Genomic DNA, 24,742 nt, shown 5'->3' with positions numbered 1-24,742 from the left:
AATAATGAGTTCATTATAGTAAATTAAAGTGGTGGTTTGTTTTCTTACACTAACGGAGCTCATGAGATTTTCTGTTTAAGTTTTGTGTTGTGAAGTTTTCATGTTTTTGGGTAAAGATGTGATGGATTTTGGAATAAGGAGTGGCAAGAGCCTAAGCTTGGGGATGCCCAAGGCACCCCAAGGTAAAATTCAAGTACAACCAAAAGCATAAGCTTGGGGATGCCCCGGAAGTCATCCCCTCTTCCGTCTTCTCTATCGGTAAATTTACTTGAGGCTATGTTTTTATTCACCACATGATATGTGTTTTGCTTGGAGCGTCTTGTATGATTTGAGTCTTTGCTTTTTAGTTTACCACAATCATCCTTGCTGTAGACACCTTTTGGAGAGATACACATGAATCCGAATTTATTAGTAATACTCTATGTTCTTCGCTTATATCTTTTGAGCTAGATAATTTTGCTCTAGCGCTTCACTTATATCTTTTTAGAGCACAGTGGTGGTTTTATTTTATAGAAATTATTGATCTCTCATGCTTCACTTATATTACTTTGAGAGTCTTTTAGAACAGCATGGTAATTTGCTTTGGCTATAAAATTAGTCCTAATATGATGAGCATCCAAGATGGATATAATAAAAACTTTCATATAAAGTGCATTGAATACTATGAGAAGTTGGATTCCTTATGATTGTTTTGAGATATGAAGATGGTGATATTAGAGTCATGCTAGTTGAGTAGTTGTGAATTTAAGAGATACCTGTGTTAAAGTTTGTGATTCCCGTAGCATGCATGTATGGTGAACTGTTATGTGATGAAGTCGGAGCATGATTTATATATTGATTGTCTTCCTTATGAGTGGCGGTCGGGGACGAGCGATGGTCTTTTCCTACCAATCTATCCCCCTAGGAGCATGCACATAGTACTTCGTTTCGATAACTAAATAGATTTTTGCAATAAGTATGTGAGTTCTTTATGACTAATGTTGAGTCCTTGGATTATGCGCACTCTCACCCTTCCACCATTGCTAGCCTCTCTAATACCGCGCACCTTTCACCGGTATCATACACCTACCATATACCTTCCTCAAAACAGCCACCATACCTACCTATTAGGGCATTTCCATAGCCATTCCGAGATATATTGCCATGCAACTTTCCACCGTTCCGTGCATTATGACACGCTCCATCATTGTCATATTGCTTTGCATAATCATGTAGTTGACATCGTATTTGTGGCAAAGCCACTGTTCATGATTTTCATACATGTCACTCTTGATTCATTGCACATACCGGTACACCGCCGGAGGCATTCACATAGAGTCATATTTTGTTCTAAGTATTGAGTTGTAATTCTTGAGTTGTAAGTAAATAAAAGTGTGATGATCATCATTATTAGAGCATTGTCCCAGTGAGGAAAGGATGATGGAGACCATGATTCCCCCACAAGTCGGGATGAGACTCCAGACGAAAAAAAGAGGCCATAAAAAAAGAGAAAGGCCCAAATAAAAAAATGAGGGAAAAGGAGAGAAGGGACAATGCTACTATCCTTTTACCACACTTGTGCTTCAAAGTAGCACCATGATCTTCATGATAGAGAGTCTCCTATGTTGTCACTTTCATATACTAGTGGGAATTTTACATTATAGAACTTGGTTTGTATATTCCAATGATGGGCTTCCTCAAATTGCCCTAGGTCTTCGTGAGCAAGCAAGTTGGATGCATACCCACTTAGTTTCTTTTGTTGAGCTTTCATACACTTATAGCTCTAGTGCATCCGTTGCATGGCAATCCCTACTCACTCACATTGATATCTATTGATGGGCATCTGCATAGCCCGTTGATAAGCCTAGTTGATGTGAGACTATCTTCTCCTTTTGGCTTCTCCACAACCACCATTCTATTCCACCTATAGTGATATGTCCATGGCTCACGCTCATGTATTGCGTGAAGATTGAAAAAGTTTGAGAACATCAGAAGTATGAAAGAATTGTTTGGCTTGTCATTGGGGTTGTGCATGATTTAAATATTTTGTGTGATGAAGATAGAGCATAGCCAGACTATATGATTTTGTAGGGATAACTTTCTTTGGCCATGCTATTTTGAGAAGACATGATTGCTTTATTAGTATGCTTGAAGTATTATTGTTTTTATGTTAATATTAAACTTTTATTTTCAATCTTATGGATCTGAACATTCATGCCGCAATAAAGAAAATTACATTGAAAATTATGTTAGGTAGCATTCCACATCAAAAAATCTGTTTTTATCATTTACCTACTCGAGGACGAGCAGGAATTAAGATTGGGGATACTGATACGTCTCCAACGTATCTATAATTTTTTATTGTTCCATGCTATTATATTATCTGTTTTGGATGTTTAATGGGCTTTAATATGCTCTTTTATATTATTTTTGGGACTAACCTATTAGCCGGAGGCCCACTGCCAGTTGCTGTTTTTTTGCCTATTTCAGTGTTTCGCAGAAAAGGAATATCAAATGGAACGAAACCTTCGCGAGGATCTTTCTTGGAACAAACACAATCCAGGAGACTTGCAGTGGAAGTCAGAGACGCAACAAGGCGGCCACAAGGCAAGAGGGTGCGCCCAGGGGGGTAGGCGCGCCCCCACCCTCGTGGGCCCCTCGTAGCTCCACCGACCTACTTCTTCCACCTATATGTACTCTTATACCCTGAAAATATCCAGGAGAGCCACGAAACCACTTTTCCACCGCCGCAACCTTCTATACCCATGAGATCCCATCTTGGGGCCTTTTCCGGCGATCTGCCGAAGGGGGATTCGATCATGGAGGGCTTCTACATCAACACCATAGCCTCTTCGATGATGTGTGAGTAGTTTACCATAGACCTTCGGGTCCATATTTATTAGCTAGATGTCTTCTTCTCTTTCTTTGGTTTTCAATACAAAGTTCTCCTCGTTGTTCTTGGAGATCTATTCGACGTAATACTTTTTGCGGTGTGTTTGCCGAGATCCGATGAATCGTGGGTTTATGATCAAGATTATCTATGAACAATATTTGATTCTTCTCTGAATTCTTATATGCATGATTTGATACACTACAAAAAAAAGACACATCCGTAAGATTTTGGGCCGAACAAATTTTTTTTCTGTCATACATATGACACTTCTATGACGATAATTGTGACAAAACCCGGTATCATCATAGATGTGGTGGGCTCCTACTTCTATGACAAAAAATCATGACAGAAAATGGGCTCTTCGTCCTGGGCGGGCCGGAGACGCAGCTGCATGACATTTTTTGGGCTGTCCATGACGGAAAAAACCATGGTAGAAGTGAGGGCGAGGAAAATTTCAGGGAGTTCCCGGTTACAGTGGGAGGTCGGGGCCGAGCGATGCGCGTTTCTCTTGTACACGTATGCATGCGTGTGCGAGGCATTGGCTCTAACTGAACCCGAGTGAAGCGTTGGGCTCTAACTAAACCCGAGCGATTGCACTGCAGGCTACGCGTTTCTGAACCCGAGCGATCAATCGATGGCTTTTAACTGAACCTGATCGAGCAATTCCTTCGCTACTGCTGCTAACTAAAGCCGATCGATGCTGCCTCTAGATGAACAGTGAGTGTTGCGGGGGGGTTTGGATGAACAGTTCCCGGTGGGGGTGGATGAACATGACCCCGTGGTGTTGCCTTTGGATGAACAGGACCCCGATCGATCGAGCCGGTTGGGGCTGGATGAACAGGACCCCATGGAGGGCTGGATGAACAGGACCACCCCATGGAGGGCAGGATGAACAGTAGACGGTGGAGGGCAGGATGAACAGTAGCCCGTGGAGGGGTGGTTGAACCGGAGCCCGTGGAGAGGGCTGGTTGAACAGTAGCCGATGGAGTAGCGCGCGGTGGAGGCTGGATGAACAGGAGCCCGTGGATGAACAGTCGCAGGTGGAGGCTGGAGGAGGTCGACGGTGGATGAACAGTAGCTCGTGGAGGCTGGAGGGGGTCGACAGTGGAGATGAACAGTATACTGTGGAGTCCTGTTTTGCGGTACGCCACACCCCTCCCGATGAACAGGACCCCCGTTTGGACCGTAGCGCTCCAACACCAGTCCGTTTCGTCCGGTTTGCGGTACGCCACACCGCTCCCGATCAACAGGACCCCCGTTTCGACCATAGGAGGTCCGTTTCCTCCGTTTTGCGGTACGCCAGACCCCTCCCGATGAACAGGATCCCGTTTCGAACGTGGCTGGTCGAACACAAGGTCGTTTCCTCCGTTCTGCGCTACGCTAGGCCTCGTTTCCATCGCCTCTTCCGTCCAAGCCCTCCAGATGAACACGACCACGCATTCCGTTCCGACCCAGCCAGTTCGCTCCCACGCGTTCCGTTGCCTCCTGATGAACACGACGCATTCCGTTGCCTCCCCATGAACACGATGCATTTCGTTGCCTCCCCATGAACACGACGACGACCCTATTTCTCCGTTCCGACACAGCCATGTCAAGGAGCCCTCGCTGTACATATGCGTGAGTAGGCGTTCGAGACCCCGCCCGTATGTACACATATGTGGCCGTATTTTCTTTCTTGCACCCTGGCCACCTCTACTACGACACGTGCGCGCCTCTACATCCAGCAGTATATAAGTACGTACACATTCGCGACCAGAATGACAACGCTACGTACGCTTCGACTAGGTGGGTCCTGACTGTCAGGCACTTCCTTGCTTGCGAAGATGTAGCTGGTGGGTCCCAGCAGTTAGGGGGGTGAAATACGGTGGCCCGTCCGGTGGGTCCCCGTTGTCAGGTGGAGGAATAATTATTTTGCACGTAATAAGGAGGCACTTCCTTGCTGCGGTCGTGGACCTAGCTGTCAGCCTCTCCACGTACAGTCCACGTCCGATGGAGGCCATTCCTTGACCACGTTGACCACGCCGCGCCGAGAGCACCAGGGCGGTGGACGACGGCGAGACCTAGGAAGGGGACGATGCGGAGCCGGGGAAGACGCGATAGTGGATGCCCACGCGTAGAGGAGTACGAGGGTTCACTGGTTCGTTGCGGTGTGAGGCTGCCGTCGCCGCAGAATAACAGGGGGTGTGGGTGAGTAGAGGTGTCGGTGTCAAAACCGGCAGATCTCGGGTAGGGGGTCCCGAACTGTGCGTCTAGGCGGATGGTAACAGGAGACAAGGGACACGATGTTTGTACCCAGGTTCGGGCCCTCTCGATGGAGGTAAAACCCTACTCCTGCTTGATTAATATTGATGATATGGGTAGTACAAGAGTAGATCTACCATGAGATCAAGGAGGCTAAACCCTAGAAGCTAGCCTATGGTATGATTGTTGTTCTGTCCTACAGACTAAAACCCTTCGGTTTATATAGACACCGGAGAGGGTTAGGGTTACACAGAGTCGGTTACAATGGTAGGAGATCTACATATCCACATCACCAAGCTTTCCTTCCACGCCAAGGAAAGTCCCATCCGGACACGGGACGAAGTCTTCAATCTTGTATCTTCATAGTCCAGGAGTCCGGCTGAAGGTATAGTCCGGCTATCCGGACACCCCCTAATCCAGGACTCCCTCAGTAGCCCCTGAACCAGGCTTCAATGACGCTGAGTCCGGCGCGCATATTGTCTTCGACATTGCAAGGCGGGTTCCTCCTCCAAGTACTTCATAGAAGATTTTGAACACAAAGGATAGTGTCCAGCTCTGCAAAATAAGTTTCCACATATTGCCGTAGAGAGAATAATATTTACACAGACCTAATTTGCTGACGTATTCCGTAGCGTGACATCACACTACGGCCAAGCCTTTATTCGAATCGTTTTTACTCCCCCACCTCAGCGTGTTTCATGAGGCGGTTTCCTTGGCACGTCTTGTAAAAGCAAAGATCGTGTCCCCTTTATTTACGGGATCCTCATCAATACGGACGTGGGTAACCCAACCGCGCCATTGATTACGGCGCTCGGGAGATAGGCGAGTTTTTTCAGGCTGGTGGGGACGCATAGCCGCATCCGCCCATATAAGGGGATAAGGATCCACCTTTTCACCTACGCCTTCTTCCTCCTTTGCCTATCCATCTTCCGCGCACTTGAGCTCCAGCGCCCAAGTCCGCACTTCCCACCTCAACCTTCTCCAGCCATGTCGGGAGCGGTAGGCAAGCGGATGGTCTCCTCCGTCACGGAGGGACACATCAAAAAACAGAGGAAGGCTGGATACTTGTCTAACGACATCGCACACCGGCTTCCCGAAGAGGGGCAGCTCCTCCCCACCCCAAGGCCCCATGAGAGGGTAGTGTTTCTCCCCCACTTCCTCCGCAGACTAGGCTTTCCTCTCCACCCATTCGTCTGGGGGATCATGTTCTACTAGGGCCTGGATTTCCACGATCTGGCCCCGAACTTCGTCCTCAACATCTCGATGTTTATCATCATGTGCGAGGCTTTCCTTTCCATCCGCCCCCATTCCGGCCTATGGCTCAAGACTTTCAACGTCAAGCCAAAGGTGGTGCGCGGCAACCAGACGGAGTGCGGAGGTGCCTTCGCGGGTAAGATGGCCAATGTCCTATGGCTCGAGGGCTCCTTGTGGAGACCCTGAAGGGGTGGCAATCGGGATGGTTTTACATCACCGAGCGGCGCGACCCTGAGTGGATCGCAGCCCCCGAGTTCCGGTCTGGACCCCCTACGCGGCTCACGTCCTGGAAAGAGATGGGCCTGCCATGGGGCAACAAAGGAGAGGTGACTGGACTGCAAAAATGCATCCAAACCCTAGTGAGCAAGCAGCTCAAGCTTGTCAATGTAGTCCAGGTTATGCTCATCCGCCGGATCCTCCCGTGTCAACAACGGGCTTTCAATCTATGGGAGTTCGACCCGGCGCAGCACCGAACTCTGTGCAGGCTCTTCGACATGACGTACGAAGACGCCTGGAAGGTGCTATTCAAGGGCGCCGAGGCTCCCGCATCCGCTTCCTAGGACCGCGGATTCAGCACGCAGCGTCACGCTAGTGCGGTAAGCTATTTTTACCTTTTACAGGATATTAGTTTTTCATAGTTTGACTCTATGCGGGATCTAAGCTCCCTTACCTTTGACATGATTGGCAGGCGAAGTCTGGACAGATCAACTGTCCGGCTCCCTTGCCCGAAGACCCAGCCGATGCGCGCTTAGGGAAGCTACTGGTTCTGACACCCTATGTGGTGCCGGAGAAGAAGGCCAAGAAGAAGGCCACAGGGACTCGAAAGAGTGCCCGGCGCCTGGAGGTGTCAAATTCATCATCCGACGAATCCGAGACGCGCTCCTCCCGTGAAGACGAGGAGGAGGAAGAAGAAACCTCTCCCCCTCCAGCGGGGGAGGAAAGAAAAGGAAGGCCGCCCCAACCGGGGAGGACGAAGGGTCCAAGAAGGGGAAGACCCTTCCTCCGGAATACTCCACCGACGCCGACGACAACAAAGAGGAGTGGCTGCACAGGGCCAAGCGCCCGGCGAAATCGTAAGCATCCGGATACCAGAGTCATTCATAGTATTCCTTTATTGCACAGCCTTTCCTCATGTCGAATATGATTTATGCACTCCGCCCAAGGCCGGGCTCGACGAGTCGTCGAGCGGCTCCCTGGATTCGTCGGATGTGAATTCACTTCCGGTGGCTACCTCCCCCTGCCCTACGGACGACGCCGAAGTGTTGTCCCAACAGGTTCCAAGTCAGGAGGAGGTGATCCCGGAGGCGCCGCAAGGCGACCTCCCAGATTCCAGGAGTAAAGGGGATAGATACCCCAAGGGCTCCGAGTCTGGCTTTGAGCCGGACTCCATGCCGGAACCTTCAACGGTTCCGGACTCCGGTAGGTAGCCTCCTTCCAAGAGGAGCAAGCCTACCGAGCTGGTGGCCTCCGTCCAACTGGAGGTACTGGACAATTTGCTGGAGGTGCTTAACGGTGCCTCCATCGACGAGGAGCACCGCTCTGTTATGAGTGCGGTGATCCAGAAGGTTCAGTCGGCCAAGAGCGGACCGACTAAAGCTTGTGCCAGCCTTTTAACAGGCTTTGAGGTAAGTAAAGAATATGTAAAAATATTACCGCATAGACAGTAGCCCCCGATGCTCTGTTTGGCGTTCGAAAAGAAAAGCCGAATAGAGGATCTAATGAAATTCGCAGGAGTCTAACAAAAAATGAGTCAATATGCGTATGCAGGCTTCGCTGCTGGCATCCGCCGCACTGACTGCAGAGGTGGGTACGCTGAAGTAGGACCTCGAGCGATCCGAGCAAGAGCTCGGCCTTGCCAAACGGTAGCTCGAGGTGAAGGAAGGTAAGAGATACCTTATTGAAACGTATAAAAGGTGCAATTGCAAAAAATGACAGGATTAACGTGGCTATTGTAGGGGGCACGTCTGAGGTGGCGACCCTTAAGCAAGCGCTGTCCGAGGCCGAGAAGAGGGCGGCCACGGAGCGCACCGAGCGGGAGAAGTGTGAGGGCCAGGTTGGCGAGGTACGGCAAGAGCTCCAGGCTCTCATGAAAAAACATGAGAGTTTGGAGCTTGACTCAAAGACGCGAGCATCCGAGCTTGCGGTGGCTATTGAAAATGCCAAGTCTGCCAAGGTCGAATCCCAGAAGGCCCTCCAGGAGTTGGATGCGGTGAAAAAGATAGCGGCGGGTAAGGCATTCTTTATGCAAAGCAAACATGTAAAAGTCAGTTACTTGTTACTTACCCGAATCCGGAGCTCTCCAGGAGCATTCGCAGATTTACCCCGTAGCGTGTCCGATGCCGCTGCATTCTACCGAGCCAAGGAGGGCAGCTCGACGGAGAAGGTGTTCTGGTCTCAGTATGCTGAGGCCGGACACCCTGTGCCCCTGAGCGACCAGCTGAAGCAACTGGTCGAGCTCCACAAGGTGGCCAAACAGGCCATGAAGGGCCTCGTAGTTCGGCTGTGGGCTGGAGAGGCTCTGCCTGGGAGCTACTTCGGGCTGGTGCGGCGGCTAGTGAAGGCCTGTCCAAGGCTCGAAGTCATCAAGCGCTCCGTCTGCATCGAAGGTGCCCGTAGGGCCCTTGCCCGCGCTAAGGTGCACTGGGGCAAGTTGGATGCTGAGAAGCTTGTGAAGTACGGGCCACCGCTGGGGAAAGAGCATCGCAAGCCCAAGATGTATTATAAGGACGTTCTGAAGGGTGCCCGCCTTGTGGCGGATGAATGTTCCAGGGATGTAATTTTTGAGTAAACTCGCTCGTTTTGTCCTGTGCACTGAAAACTTGTTCTTATGCGCCAAGCAATGCTTTTGGAATTTAAAATATTACCTTCTGTGCGGCCGTTTATCAAATTTGAGAGATGGCGAGTCGTCGGCTTCTGCCCCCATGCCACTAGTGCTGGGGTGTTCGGGAGAAACCTGAGCGCTCTTTTCCCCATGTTTGGGTCCTTCGAGGGAGGCGCTCAGCACAACGAACAAGGCAATCGGACTATAATGCTTGAACACTCTCACTTAGCCATAGAATTCTATAATTTTAAATTTCGGCGAAGCCCCTAGTATTTGGAAGACCGAGTTCGGGGTGCTATCCACGCCTTGGCCGGACAAAGCCGACTCCTCGCTCTAAGCGGCATAAGTCTTTAGGGACTCGAAAAACCTCTCGAACAGCGACCAGCTCTCACTTCATCCTGACAGTCAGTTTTAGCTTTCTCTACTGAGGTGCTCAGCCCAGCTCAACTGGGCACAATCGCAGTAGTTCTCCTAGTGCTACCTTAGCCGATATAGCGGAACGTAAGGCACCAAAACATAGGAGCCGGGCAAACCCAACTATTGACCCAAGACATGATTCGGAGCCGATGCATATAATGCTATAAGTTCGAGGTGCCGCACTTGTTAAAGTGTTCGGACTTATCACACCATATTGAGGGGTACTGAACCCCCGGCGTATTGGCCGTACCAAAGTGTACGGTTGCAACATGTCATTAATGAACATATATTTGTAAAAAAACGAAATGCAAAAATAGACAGAAGCTATGCATTGTTTATTAAAAAGGCTCCAATCAAGGCAGAACGATACAAATAACGCGATAAGCAAAAGGTTGGACTATTTAACATGTCTCTTCCAGGGGCAGGCTGCGGAATGGTATGTGAAACAGGTATACTACTCGTTATAGAGACCACCTGGGAATTCCGTGATGCGGCGTGGCTTGTCTGCTCCCCTTGTTCTTGCATCGTTTGTGCGGCAATTGTACTGCCGGACATGGCTTCCGAAGAATGGAGTCCTGAAAGTAAGAGAAAATTAAAAAATCGGCAGCCCCTAGTGCGGTTTAAGCTGTGTTTCGGGCGTGCCGTGATGGTGCCCCTCCCCCTATCCCCATGGTATTTTGAGAGCTTAGTTCTGTACGTGAAGCACTGGTTTCGCATTTTCGCCAGGGCTGGGGTTGGGGCCGCATTGCTACGCCTACTCGGAATGTGCCAGGCGGTCTTGTTGTAGGTTACTCCGGGCGCGCTTGACGGTGTCCGGACATTTAATGGCCGGACTGGAGAATTTCCTTGAGAGGCTGCTTTGTACTTCTGCTGCGAGGGCCGCCGTGTGCTCCTCCGTTTGAAGGGAGCGTTCGGTGTTTCCATTGACCGTAATTACTCCTCGAGGGCCTGGCATCTTGAGCTTAAGGTATGCGTAGTGCGGTACCGCATTGAACTTGGCAAATGTGGTTCGCCCGAGCAGTGCGTGATAGCCACTGCGGAACGGAACTATGTCGAAGATTAACTCCTCGCTTCGGAAATTATCCGGAGATCCGAAGACCACTTCAAGTGTAACTGAGCCTGTATAGTTGGCCTCTACACCTGGTATGACGCCTTTAAAGGTTGTTTTGGTGGGCTTAATCCTCGAGGGATCTATGCCCATTTTCCGCACTATATCCTGGTAAAGCAGGTTCAGGCTGCTGCCGCCGTCCATAAGGACTCTAGTGAGATGAAATCCGTCAATAATTGGGTCTAGAACCAATGCGGCGAATCCGCCATGACGGATGCTAGTGGGGTGGTCACTTCGATCAAAGGTGATCGGGCAGGAGGACCATGGGTTGAACTTTGGGGCGACTAGCTCCATCGCGTATACGTCCCTTAACGCACGCTTCCGCTCCCTCTTGGGGATGTGGGTTGCGCATATCATGTTCACCGTCCGCACTTGTGGGGGAAAACCCTTCTGTCTACTATTGTTCGGCGGCCGGGGCTCCTCATCGTCATCGCTATGCAGCCCCTTGTCTTTATTTTCGGCATTTAACTTGCCTGCCTGCTTGAACACCCAACAATCCCTGTTGGTGTGATTGGCTGGCTTTTCGGGGGTGCCATGTATCTGGCACAAGCGGTTGAGTATTCGGTCCAAACTGGACGGGCCCTGAGTATTTCTTTTGAATGGCTTTTTCCGCTGACCGGATTTATAGCCTCTGAATCCGGCATTAACTGCCGTATCTTCAGCATTGTCGTCGTTAATGCGGCGCTTTTGCTTGTTGCGACGTGACCTGCCACTACTGTCTCTGGTATCCGAATTACCAGGGTTCTTGGTCATATTGTTGCTACGAGCAAGCCAGCTGTCTTCTCCCGCACAAAAGCGGGTCATGAGTGTCGTGAGCGCTGCCATATATTTCGACTTTTCCTGTCCAAGTTGCCGGGCAAGCCACTCGTCACAGATATTGTGCTTGAAGGCTGCTAGGGCCTCTGCATCCGGACAGTCGACTATTTGATTTTTCTTTGTTAGGAACCGTGTCCAGAATTGCTTGGCCGATTCCTCTGGCTGCTGAATTATGTGGCTTAGGTCATCGGCGTCTGGTGGTCGCACATAAGTGCCCTGGAAATTGTCGACGAATGCGGCTTCCAGGTCCTCCCAACAACCGATTGATTCTGCTAGCAAGCTGTTAAGCCAATGCCGAGCTGGTCCCATAAGTTTGAGTGGGAGGTATTTGATGGTGTGTAGATCATCGCCGCGGGCCATGTGGATATGAAGGAGATAATCCTCGATCCATACCGCGGGATCTGTTGTGCCATCATATGATTCGATGTTCACGGGTTTGAAACCCTCAGGGATTTAATGATCCATTACTTCATCTGTGAAGCATAGTGGGTGTGCGGCGCCTCTGTATTGGGCTATATCACGACGTAGCTCAAACGATCTTTGTCTATTGTGTTCGGCCCGGCCGAATTTACTATATCCGGATTGACGATCACCGTCACGTGCCGTGGGGCGCCCAAACGATCCGTAGATCGATCTTGTTTGCCTTGCCTTGTCCTCCAATATATCTCGCAGGTCTGGCACATTTTCCCGTGCCTTGGTATGTTTTGAGCGGCGCCAGGGTGTGGCTTGAGTGGAGGGCCAAAAGGCCTCTCTGTCGCGGCCACGAGGTGGCCGGTCGGCCATATCATGCGCTAGTGATGTAGGTTTAGCTGCTTCCTCCTCTAATCAGGGTAGCAACCTGCGCTTTGGGTACCTCCTGGAGGGGCGTTCGAGTTCATACTCTTCGGCCGTAAGGACTTTAGCCCATCTGTCGGCTAGCAAATCTTGATCAGCTCTAAGATGTTGCTGTTTTTTCTTGAGGCTGCTTGCCGTGGCCATAAGCCTGCGTCTGAAACGCTCTTGCTCGACGGGATCCTCTCGCACGATGAATTCGTCGTCGTCGAGGCTTGCCTCGTCTTCGGAGGGAGGCATATAATTATCGTCCTCGACCTCTCTGTCTGCCGCTCTCTCATGAGGGCTGGCTTCTCCATCCTCCTGTGCTGAATCTTGCTAGAGGGGGTTTTCTTCGGCACTGTCTAGAGTGTTATTATCTCTCATGCCGGAATCACCGTTTTTGCTTTGGCGGGATTTAGAGCGGCGCCGCTGACGCCGGCGCTTAGCCTGTTTCTTGGAGGGGTCATCCTCCGCTATTCCATCGCTATCTCCTTCTTTTCGGGTGTCCACCATGTATATGTCATACGACGAGGTGGCTTTCCAGTGCCCTATAGGCGCTGGTTCTTGATCGTCTCCTGCATCGGCGTCCATACCGTAGATGTCTTCGGAGTCGAAGTTGAGCATGTCGGTTAAATCATCGACAGTGGCTACAAAGTGGGTGGTGGGAGGGCTTTGAATTTCTTCATCGTCCGTATCCCAACCTTGCTGACCGTAGTCTGGCCAGGGCTCTCCTGATAAAGAGAGAATCTTTAGTGACTTCAGAATATCGCCGAAGGGCGAGTGCTGAAAGATGTCCGCGGCGGTGAACTCCATGATCGGCGCCCAATCGGAGTCGATCGGCAGGGGCGCGAAGGGCTCAGAGTCCGAAAAGGAGTCCGGCCCCTTGGAGTCACGAGCCTCGCGAAGGGCAGGGCTGGTGTTCGGCTCGAGCGTCGTAGATGTGGCAGCCCCAGAGGCGGCGTCCAACCACCCATCCTCGATCGGCGCAGTTGGCTCCGAATTAAGGGTCGGAGCCGATGCGAGTTCGGCCTCCAGGGCACTGTTCGGTGGCAGAGCTAGATCATGCCCATCGTGACAGTGCGGCGCACTCGGCTGTGGCTCGAATCCATCGAAGATCAAGTCCCCGCGGACGTCAGCCATGTAGTTTAAACTTCCAAACCTGACCTGGTGGCCAGGGGCGCAGCTTTCAATCTGCTCCAGATGGCCAAGCGAATTGGCCCGCAGTGCGAAGCCGCCGAAGACAAAGATCTGTCCGGGGAGAAAAGTCTCACCCTGGACTGCATCGCTATTGATGATCGGAGGAGCCATCGAGCCTAAAAGTGACGACACAGAGGAACTCTCAATGAAAGCACCAATGTCGGTGTCAAAACCGGCGGATCTCGGGTAGGGGGTCCCGAACTGTGCATCTAGGCGGATGGTAACAGGAGACAAGGGACACGATGTTTTTACCCAGGTTCAGGCTCTCTCGATGGAGGTAAAACCCTACTCCTCCTTGATTAATATTGATGATATGGGTAGTACAAGAGTAGATCTACCACAAGATCAAGGAGGCTAAACCCTAGAAGCTAGCCTATGGTATGATTGTTGTTCTGTCCTACGGACTAAAACCCTTCGGTTTATATAGACACCGGAGAGGGTTAGGGTTACACAGAGTCGGTTACAATGGTAGGAGATCTACATATCCGCATCGCCAAGCTTGCCTTCCACGCCAAGGAAAGTCCCATCCGGACACGGGACGAAGTCTTCAATCTTGTATCTTCATAGTCCAGGAGCCCAGCTGAAGGTATAGTCCGGCTATCCGGACACCCCCTAATCCAGGACTCCCTTAAGAGGGATGGCCTGGCCAGCGGTGGGAGTAGTAGGGGGCGGTGAGGCCTCTGCCGCATCGCAGCCGGGCACGAGAGGCAGGAGCAGGAGGCACGACCGGCGCTGGTTTGGGCGGCTGGAGCAAGAAGACAAGAGGTTGAAGAAGCACTACGGCCATTGGATGGACATCGTACGGTCACTGGAGCTAGAATCATGCATATTGACTAAGTTGACAAAGCCCTTCGTCCCCGTCAACTTAGTAGGCCCACAAGTCAGCCTGCCACTATACTGGGTCCCAGCTAACAGGGGGAGTATTCATTTTTTTTTGTGCGTAATAAGGAGGCACTTCCTTGCGTGCGAAGATATAGCTGGTGGGTCCGAGCTGTCAGCGGCGGTAACATTTTTTTCGCGAAATACAGAGGCCCTTTTGGTGGGTCCCTTATGTCAGGTAGAGGAATCATAATTTTGCACGTAGTAAGGAGGCATTTCCTTGCGTGCGGCTATGGACCCAGCTATCGGCCTCTCCACGTAAAGTCCACTTCAGATGCATGTCGGTCGTTGGCCACGTTGACCAGGCCGCGCCGAGAGCACCAGGGCGGTGGACGACGGCGAGGCCTAGGAAGGGAACGACACGGAGGCAGGGAAGACTCGGCAGTTGTTTCCCACGCGGAGGGGAGTACGACTTTACAAGGGTTTACTGGTTCGTCTGTCGTCGCCGGAGAATAACAACAGGTGTGGGTGAGTAGAGGGATGGCTAGGCCAGCAATGGGAGTACGGTGGGGCGGTGAGGCCTGCGCGGCAGCAGAGCCGGCCGCGGGGAGGAGGGAGCAGGCAGTCCCGCCGGCGCCTGTTTGAGCGGCTGGAGCAGGAAGAGAAGAGATTGAAGAAGCACGACGGCCGTTGGATGGCCATCCAACAGTCACTGCTTGTGCGTCAACCTTTTTTTTAGGAAAGCCTCAAATCTGTGGAAAACAGCATACAACCCATCTGCCATTCTTTCTAATAATTTACAGCCCATTTGCTAATTATTAACGTTTTTTTGGAGCCCATATTCTTTTTGTTAGCATTACAGCCCATATTGTGGCCACGGTTAAAAAATTATACGAAATTTTGCATATTTCGGTGCGGTCCGAACTGTTTTTAATCCCGAAATTTTGACTCACATTCAAACTTATTTTAAAAATAAATGTATATCAATATAAAATCCAACAAATTCTCCATGCATAAAAATTAATGTAATTTCAAATCTCGAAATGAAAAAAAGATATTTGAAACTAATTGCCGGTTTGATGTGTTTTAAAAATGTAGAACCCATTTCTCATTATTGATGGGCCATTTTCTCGGCCAGCCGAATGAAAGCTCTCCTCGTCTTGAAAGATTTGCAGCCCAACAGGCCTGACAAAGCGACTTACTTGGCAAATCACAAAAAAACTAAGCTGTGGCCGTGGACCCAGCTGTCAGCCTCTCCACGTACAGTACTCTTCTGATGGAATGTCGTTGACCATGTTGACCACGCCGCGCAGAGAGCACCAAGGCGGTGGACGACGGCGAGGCCTAGGAAGGGGACGACGCGGAGCCGGGGAAGACGCGGCAGTGGATGCCCACAAGGAGAGCAGTACAAGGGTTCACTGGTTCGGCTGCGGTGCGAGGCTGCCGTCGCCGCAGGGCCTGGCTAGCGGTGGGATTATTAGGGGGCGATGAGGCCTCATCGGCAGCACAGCCGGCCACTGGAGGCAGGAGCAGGCGGTCTCCCCGGCGCTAGTTTGGGCGGCTGGTGCAAGAAGAGCAGCGATTGAAGAAGCAGCAGGACCGTTCGATTCAAATCCAACGGTTACTGCTGCTAGAATCGTTTGTTGACTAAGTTGACAAGCCCTGCGTACGTGTCAACTTAGTAGGCCCACAGGTCAGCCTCCCAACCGGTGCGCCCCAGATGTCAGTGGGAGGAATCATTTTTTTTCGCGTAATAAAGAGGCAGTTGATTGCGTGCGGCCATGCCAGTGGAGGGAGTAGGGTCGGCCGAGGAAGCCTGCGCGGCATCACAGTGGGCCACAAGAGAAGGGAGCAGGCTGTCCCGCCGGTGCTAGTTTAGGCGGCTGGAGCAGGAAGATCAGAGATTGAAGAAGCACGTCGACCGTTGGATGGACATCCAACACTAACTGCTGCTAGAATCATGTGTTCACTGACAAAGCCTTGCGTAAACAAGTAAGCCTCGAAATCTGTGGCGTGTACAGCCCATTTGCTATAATTTTTATAATTTTTACTCATTTTCTAATTCATATGGAATTTATTGCAGCCCGTTTTCCATTTTTAGAATTGCTAGCCATTTTCTGGTCAGTACCAGGGTCAAAAAATTAACTAAATATGTGGGAAATTTTGAAAATTCGCAAATTTTTGCTGGGGAATGAAATATTCTTAATCCAAAAATTAATAGCCATACTAAAACAAATTTAAAAATAAATTAGTACTATGTCATGTTAAATCCAATGAAATACGTATAATATATAAGTGAAGAACAAAAACAAAAAAAGAAACTTATATCCCATTTGCTATAAATTTTTTGGAATTTTCAACGCCTTTTGATATTACTTTTAACAGACATTGACCATACTCTTAAGTCAGGCCGGAATGCATCCCTCCTCGTGTTGAAAGATTTGCAGCCCAGTAATTCGGAGAAAACAAATAGGCCTAGCTTGGGTATTCTTCAAAAAGAAATACTGGGCTGCCTATTTTCCCAAAGAACTGGTGCATGAGCATTTAGCTTTATTTATTTATTTATTTACTTATTTATGTTTAGGGGACCATGAGCATGTACCTGGGCCAGATTCATGTGAGAGCCTCCCTCCCAGTTAATTATGGGCTTCTCTATTGGGCCTTCATCAGTGGGCTGTATGTTATCAACAAGTGGAAAATGTGTTCCGAGTTTCAAAAAAAAATGTGTTCCGTATGAAAAATAGTATGCGCTACGTATGGTACGGGGCACTAAAGGATCGTACCGTGCAACGACTTCCAAAACATTGTGTTTGTCATTCTAACAACACATTTATTCAACCAACAGACAAAATATACTACTGATTGTACATTGAAAATAGCAGCAGCAGCAACCAGGGCTGGGGGTGCAACAGAAGCAGTAAGCAGGCCAGAAGAGTGAAGACGCAACTCTCTCTTCCAAACCAAACATCAGCCATCATTACAAAAGGGCTACCAAAAAAGAACAACTGTATGCATCAAACTAAATAAAGATCCTACTACACCAAGTGTACGCATCTAACTAACTGGCTCAGTTAGATGTTACTATTTATTAAGCTGAAGTGGAGTCGCAGATGGAGAGGAGTGGGAAACTTCACTGGTTCGGGTGCGCCCACGGGAGACAGGAGCAAGAATAGAGGTTGAAGAAGGAGCACGGCTGTTGGATTAACATCCAACGGTCCAGCTGCTAGAATCATTTGTTGATTAAGTTGACAAAGCTGTGTGTACACGTCCGCTTATTAGGCCCACAAGTCAGTCACCAAATCTGACGGGTCCCAGCTGTCAACGGGATGAACAATTTTTTTTGCAAAATAAGGAGGCACTTCGTTCCATGCGAAGATACAACCGGCGGGTCCCAGCTGTCAGGTGGAGGAAACATTTTTTCAGCTTAATAAGGAGGAACTTTCCTTGCGTGCGACCATGGACCTCGTGGGTCCCAGCCGTTAGGCTCTCCATGTAAATTCCTCTTCGGATGACTCTCGTTTGTTGACCACGCCGCACCGAACGCAGCGAGGCGGTGGACGATGGCGAGGCCCGGACAGGAAAGACTCAGAGATGGGAAAATGCGGCAGTGGAGTCGCAGATTGAGAGGAGGAGAAGGGTTATAACTGGTTCTGTTGCGGCGTGGGGCTGTAGTCTGTGGAGAATAACAGGAGGTGTCGAGGGGTGGAGGGATAGCCTGGATGGCGGTGGGGTAGCGCTTCACAGGGATGCGTGCTAAGCAGAGCCGCTAGCCACCGGAGGCCGGACCAGGCGGTCCCAGCGACGCTGGAGGAAGAAGACGAGAGATTGAAGGTGCATGCCGGCCGTTGGATATAAATCCAATGGCTGTGGATGACACAATCATTTGTTGACCAAGTTGACAACGCCCTGCGTAGGCTTCGACCCATTGGCCCACATGTCAGCCTGCAAAAATATGGCATATATTTAACCCATGTTTTCTAGAATGTACAGTCCATTTGCTGGGCTGGGTGAATCCTCACTAAGCTTGCTGCTCACAGGTTCCAAGATGAAATAACCAAATGTGTGCATAAGAATCAATATGGCTTTATCAAGTCAAGAACCATTCAGGATTGTATAGCATGGACTTTTGAGTAAATTCACCAGTGCAATCAGTCAAAAAAGCCAATCATGTTACTCAAACTTGATTTTGAAAAAGCCTTTGATTCCATACAGCATGAGGCAATTATAAAGATCTTGATGGCAAAGGGTTTTGATAATAAATGGATATCCTGGATACAACAATTGTTGTCCTCGGCAACCTCCTCAGTCTTACTCAATGGGGTACCAGGAAATCATTTTAAGTGCAAGTGTGGGGTAAAGCAAGGTGATCCTATTTCACCTTTGCTGTTTGTGATTGCTGCTGATCCGTTGCAGATTATGATTAATGATCATCTTAGTAAAGGACTTCTTTCTTTGCCCCTAGTAACTCATGATCCTGATTACCCAGTGGTTCAGTATGCTGATGACACACTATTGTTTGTGACTGCTGATTCTGCTTAGTTGGAGGTGCTTAAGTCTATTCTAGACTCTTTCTCCCGGGCAACTGGACTGCAGATTAATTACCACAAATCATCAATGTACCCAATCAATGTGGATGCCAATTCTGCCAATGCTCTTGCTGCATAGTTTGGGTTCCAACTGGGGGTTATGCCATTCACGTATTTGGGTTTGCCAGTGGGCACAACTAGGCCCAAAATTGTGGATCTGCTTCCACTAGTTGACAGTATGGAAAGAAGATTAACTGCTAGCTCATGGTTTCTGCCCCAAAGTAGTAGGTTGCAATTGGTAAACTCTGTTATCTCTTCATTGACAATCTTTTTCCTTTGTAGTTTATCAATACCACAAGGGATTTTAAAACAACTGGAAATAATACAGAGACAATGCCTATGGATAAAATATGGTCAGGAGAAGGGGAATTCTCTAGCTGCTTGGCCTTTGGTCTATAGGCCGAAACTTAAGGGTGGGCTTGGCATACTCAACCAGGGTCTGCAAAATGAAGCTTTGTTAATGAAATTCCTCAATAAGTTCTATAACAAAGTAGATGTGCCATGGGTTCATTTGATCTGGGATAGTTACTATTATCAGAGAGTTCCTCATGACACTACTTTGTGTGGCTCCTTTTGGTGGAGGGACATCTGTAAACTAATGGATAAATTCAGGGCTGTTTCTTCAGTAACTGTTGGAAGAGGGGACTCTTTGCTGTTCTGGTCTGATTCTTGGGAAATTGATAACTCATGCATCCCACTCTAAGACAGATTCCCTAGGTTTTTTTCCTTCTGCTTGCAAAAGAATTCCTCTGTTATGGAAGTGTTGCAGACTAGTGAGTTACAGAGCATGTTCTCCTTGCCATTATCTGAATTGGCCTATAGGGAATTTAATCAACTGTCTGGAATTATGACTGGGATTTCCTTGGATGTTACTGCTAATGATTCCTGGAAATGGAAACATGGGAAGAAAGCTGGGTTTACAGCAAAGAAATACTATGACTTTGTTCATGAGCCAATTCCTACCAACCCTCTTCTCTGTTGGATATGGAAATCCTGCTGTACTATGACAATTAAAATGTTTGCCTGGCTTGTCATTATGGACAGAATAAACACCAAGGATATGATTCAACATAGGAAGGGGAAGATTAATGATGGGCCTGAATGTGTGCTATGTCCCACAGGAGCACTTGAAGACAGGAATCATTTATTCTTCCAGTGCAACTTCAGCATGAGAGTGTGGAACTATCTACAAATTACATGGCTCAATAGCCAGGATATGGTGCAGATTGCACATCATGTTAGGAAGGATTTCAATAAGCCTTTCTTCTCTAAGGTGGTCTTCCTCACTTGGTGGAATATTTGGAAAGTCAGGAATGACAAAGTCTGCAGGTATCTCAGACCTACCTTTAGGCAGTGGAGGAATGGCTTTGTCCAAGACATCTCTCTCTTGGCTCACAGAATCAAGTCAAGACACAGGGATTGTCGGTGTCAAAATCTGGCGGATCTCGGGTAGGGGGTCCCGAACTGTGTGTCTAGGCGGATGGTAACAGGAGACGTGGGACACGATGCCCTTACCCAGGTTTGGGCCCTCTCGATGGAGGTAAAACCCTACTCCTGCTTGATTAATATTGATGATATGTGTAGTACAACAGTAGATCTACCACGAGATCAAGGAGGCTAAGCCCTAGAAGCTAGCCTATGGTATGATTGTTGTTCTGTCCTACGGACTAAAACCCTTCGGTTTATATAGACACCGGAGAGGGTTAGGGTTACATAGAGTCGGTTACAATGGTAGGAGATCTACATATCCGCATCGCCAAGCTTGCCTTCCACGCCAAGGAAAGTTCCATCCGGACACGGGACGAAGTCTTCGATCTTGTATCTTCATAGTCCAGGACTCCGGCTGAAGGTATAGTCTAGCTATCCGGACACCCCCTAATCCAGGACTCCCTCAGTAGCCCCTGAACCAGGCTTCAATGACGACGAGTCCGGCGCGCATATTGTCTTCGGCATTGCAAGGCGGGTTCCTCCTCCAAGTACTTCATAGAAGATTTTGAACACAAAGGATAGTGTCCGGCTCTGCAAAATAAGTTTCCACATATTGCCATAGAGATAATAATATTCACACAAATATAATCTACTGACGTATTCCGTAGCGTGACATCATGCTACAGCCAAGCCTTTATTCGAATCGTTTTTACTGTCCCACCTCAGCGTGTTTGGCGAGGCGGTTTCCTTGGCACGTCCGGTCGAAGCAGAGATCGTGTCCCCTTTATTTACGGGATTCTCATCAATACGGAAGTGGGTAACCCAATCGTGCCCATTGGCATGCTTTCTCGATTAAAGGTGAGTCCCAGACGGTTGCGGGGAGGGCCCTTGGTATTCAACCTCTTATAAAGAGACCAAGGCCTTACTCCTTTCAATCTCAAACGAGTTCTCCCTTCGCCTCGAGTTCTAACACCCAAGGCTCCAGATTTCAGGCGCTTCGGACCTTCGCAATGTCCGATTCCGACCTTCGAGGTTGATGGATGCTTTCCTCCATTACGGAGGAGGACGTGCTAAAGCTGAGAGAGGCCAGGTTCTTGACCGGCGAAATCTCGCATAGGTTGCCTCCTCAAGGGCAGGCCATTCCCACTCCCAAGCCTGGTGAGAGCGTGGTGTTCATGTCTCACTTCCATAGGGGGCTAGGCTTCCAGACGGATCCCTTTGTGAGGGGGCTCATGTTTTATCATGGGTTGGAATTTCACGACTTAGCTCCGGAGTCCATCCTCCACATTTCCTCATTCATCGTCGTGTGTGAAGCCTTCCTCCGTGTTACTCCTCACTTCGGATTATGGCTCAAGACCTTCAAAGTAGAGCCGAAGATGATGAGGGACAGCACGCGGAGTGCGGAGGCGCTGTTATAAGCAAGAATGCTGATGCTCCATGGCCTGAGGGCCCTTTTCAAGAGGAGCTCGGCTTATGGCAACGAGAGTGGTTCTATATCACCGCTCCCAGGGGCACCAAGTTGGTGGCGCCACCTGCCTTTCGCTCGGGTCCCCCACCCCAGCTAGCATCATGGGTCAATAAAGGACTAGACTGGGGGCCATCCAAGGACGTGCCCTTGTTGCAGGGCCGCATCAGGGATCTCTTAGAAAGAGACCTTAGCCTGGTCAAAGTGACACAGGTCATGCTGATCCGCTGAACCCTGCCTGGCAAACGTCGCCCCATTCGCCTGTGGGAGTTTAATCCGGAGGGACCGCGAGCTCTCCAGCATTTCATGGGCGCAACGCCCGCGGAGATGTATAAATTGTTCTTCGGATCACAAGCAACGTGTCCGGACTTGACCGAGGATGCAGGTCTGAACTGCAACCGCCCGGATACTCAAGTAAGTAGCCTTGTGCCTGGACTCGCTATCCGTATATTTGTCATAAACTTGCCCCTAAAAGAGATGTCCTTTAAACAAGAGTGGATAGCGAAAGCAAAGCTTATCAGGTGTCCAGCTCCCATCCCCGAGACCACACCGGATCTCGTGCTGGTCAGGATGTTGAAGATTGTGCCTTTGGAGGAAAGCAAGGGAGGGGACAAGGAAACTACGGCCTCCTCGAAGGGGGTTGCTTGGAAGGGAGGAATCGAAAATTCCTCTCCTCAGGGGAAGAAGAGGACCGCCTCTGAAGATCCGGAGACCATGGCCTCAAAGCGGGGGAAGAAATCCTCGTCAGAGGGTCCTGCGCCGGGGGATACCTCGGCCGAATTATACCCTCAAGGGGATCAGCCCTTCACCGAGCCGTAAGTAGAGAGAGGTTTTCTTTTTAAGAGAAGAGAGAAATCCTAGCTTTATATCTGAGAAAGTAACCGAAATTTTATCTTGTAGCTCGGACCTCATCCCTTCATAGCAGAGCTCGTCTTGGGGGGACCTTCTTCCGGAGATGATGGAGAGCGGAACGCCTCCCCCTGCCGTACCGCCTAGCGAGGCGGGCGACCCTGAGGTATCGTCGCGGAGGGTTTCTCCCAATCCGGCAGGGCCGGAAGGTAGTCATCTGGGCCCCCAGAGCCCTCCGCGTTCGGCCTTCGAAAAGGGCCATCGGACGAGTCCGGCACCGTTCGGTGCGCGGTCGGAGGAGCTGGAGGATCTGCTAGGGCGAGCGTCTATCTCAGAGGAGCACCGTGCCTTGATGAGTATGGTGATTGAGAGGATTTCATCCGCGGAGAGCGGATTGCATAGGGCCGTCAGGAGTTTACTAATAGGTTTTGAGGTACGTGAAATAATGTACACTTTTTGTGACAGTTGCGCATAAACAAGATGTTCCCTGTGTAGATAGTAGCCCCTGAGACTCTATGCGTTGTCAAAAGTGACAACGCGCAGAGGATCATAACCTCAGGTCTAAAATGCCGCCTTTATATGTAGGTGGCGAAGTGTCCGGCGGGCAGCCGGACTGATGAATTTGCCGAGCTAAAGTGGCAACTTGACGTGGCAGATGCCGACATCGCACTTGTTAACAGGTGGCTTGAGGAGGCACAAGGTATGTAATTCCTCCGGTGGCACCTGGTAAGAGGAGCTTTATGCCAGTATCTTACAATGTGTGTGCTTGATGCAGATGGTGCTGTTGCCATGGAGAATATTCGGGCGGAACTTGCCCGAGCCAAGGAGCAAGCCAGAAAAAGTGATGCGGCTGCCGGAAAGGCGATTGAAGAGCTGAAAGCCGAACAGGCTGCTCACTGCTGAAGCAAGAAGGAAATGGCCGAGATGGCCGTGAAACTTAAGAGCGCAACTGACCGTTGCAAGCTTCTTGAAAAAGAAGACCGGGCGGAACAGACAGACCTAGAGAAGGCCGTTGCCGACGCCAAGGATGCTCGCTCTGCGATGAGAGCTATGAAGGAGGAGCTGCGTCAGGCCGGAGAGATTGCGGCTGGAAAGCCCTTTATGCTGCGGAGGAAGTTCTGTGATCCTAGACATGCTCCGCTAGATCGGGTGTGGAGTATGGCGGACACCTATCTGGATTTGGCAGCGAGTGCTGCGGATGCGACCGAACACTTTCGAGATCAAGAAGATCGCGAAGTGGAGAAGCTCTTCTGGTCGCAGTTCTATAATCCGGAGCGTCGGCTGTCCATAGCCGATCGTCTGGCTGAATGGGCTGAGCTGAATAGGTTGTTCGGACTCGCCATGAAGTGTGTCATGAGCCACCTGTGGCCGGAGAGGCCAGAGCCGAAAAGTTATTTCAACTTGGTGCAGCAGTTCCTTGGTGCGGTGCCACATATTGATGCGATGAAGAGGTCAGCATGCATAGAGGGTGCACGTATGGCTCTTGCCCGTGTCAAAACATACTGGGCAGAGATGGAGACCACCATTGTTGCATCCTGAGATTCGGACGAAAGCCGAGTACCTGCCGAGCACTATTTTCAGGAAGTTCTTCAAGGCGCTCGTGTGATAGAGACGCAGTGCTCGAAGGATGTTATGTTCAAATAGCATATGTTGTTGTAAAAAAATGTTTTGATAAATTGTAGAAGCTTTTTATACTTGTGCCTTCAAGTATTGTAACACCTCCTGTGCGGCCGTTTAAGATATATGTATATATAATCTGAAAGATGGCAGTCGTTGGCTTCAGCCCCCATGCAAATATTGCGGGGGTGTTCACAGAAGGCGCGTTTTCACACTTGATCCAACGTCTTGGTCCTACAAAGGAGGTGATAGCGCTGCGAACTAGGCAATAGGACTATAATGCTTTAACACTTTCACTTAGCCATAGGAGTTTGACAGTGGGGCTACTTATATAGCCCCTGGTGGCGCCTGCGCTTGCCCGAACTCGTGGCGCGTATGTGCCTGGCCGGGAAACGGCCCTTTGTTAATGCGGAGGAATCCTAAAGATTCCGTTGAGTCA

The sequence above is a fragment of the Triticum aestivum genome, chromosome 3A, assembly GCF_018294505.1.
Source record: "Triticum aestivum cultivar Chinese Spring chromosome 3A, IWGSC CS RefSeq v2.1, whole genome shotgun sequence".
NCBI classification, from domain to species: domain Eukaryota; kingdom Viridiplantae; phylum Streptophyta; class Magnoliopsida; order Poales; family Poaceae; genus Triticum; species Triticum aestivum.
The sequence above is the reverse complement of the archived record's forward strand: the minus strand, read 5'-3'. Positions refer to the sequence as shown.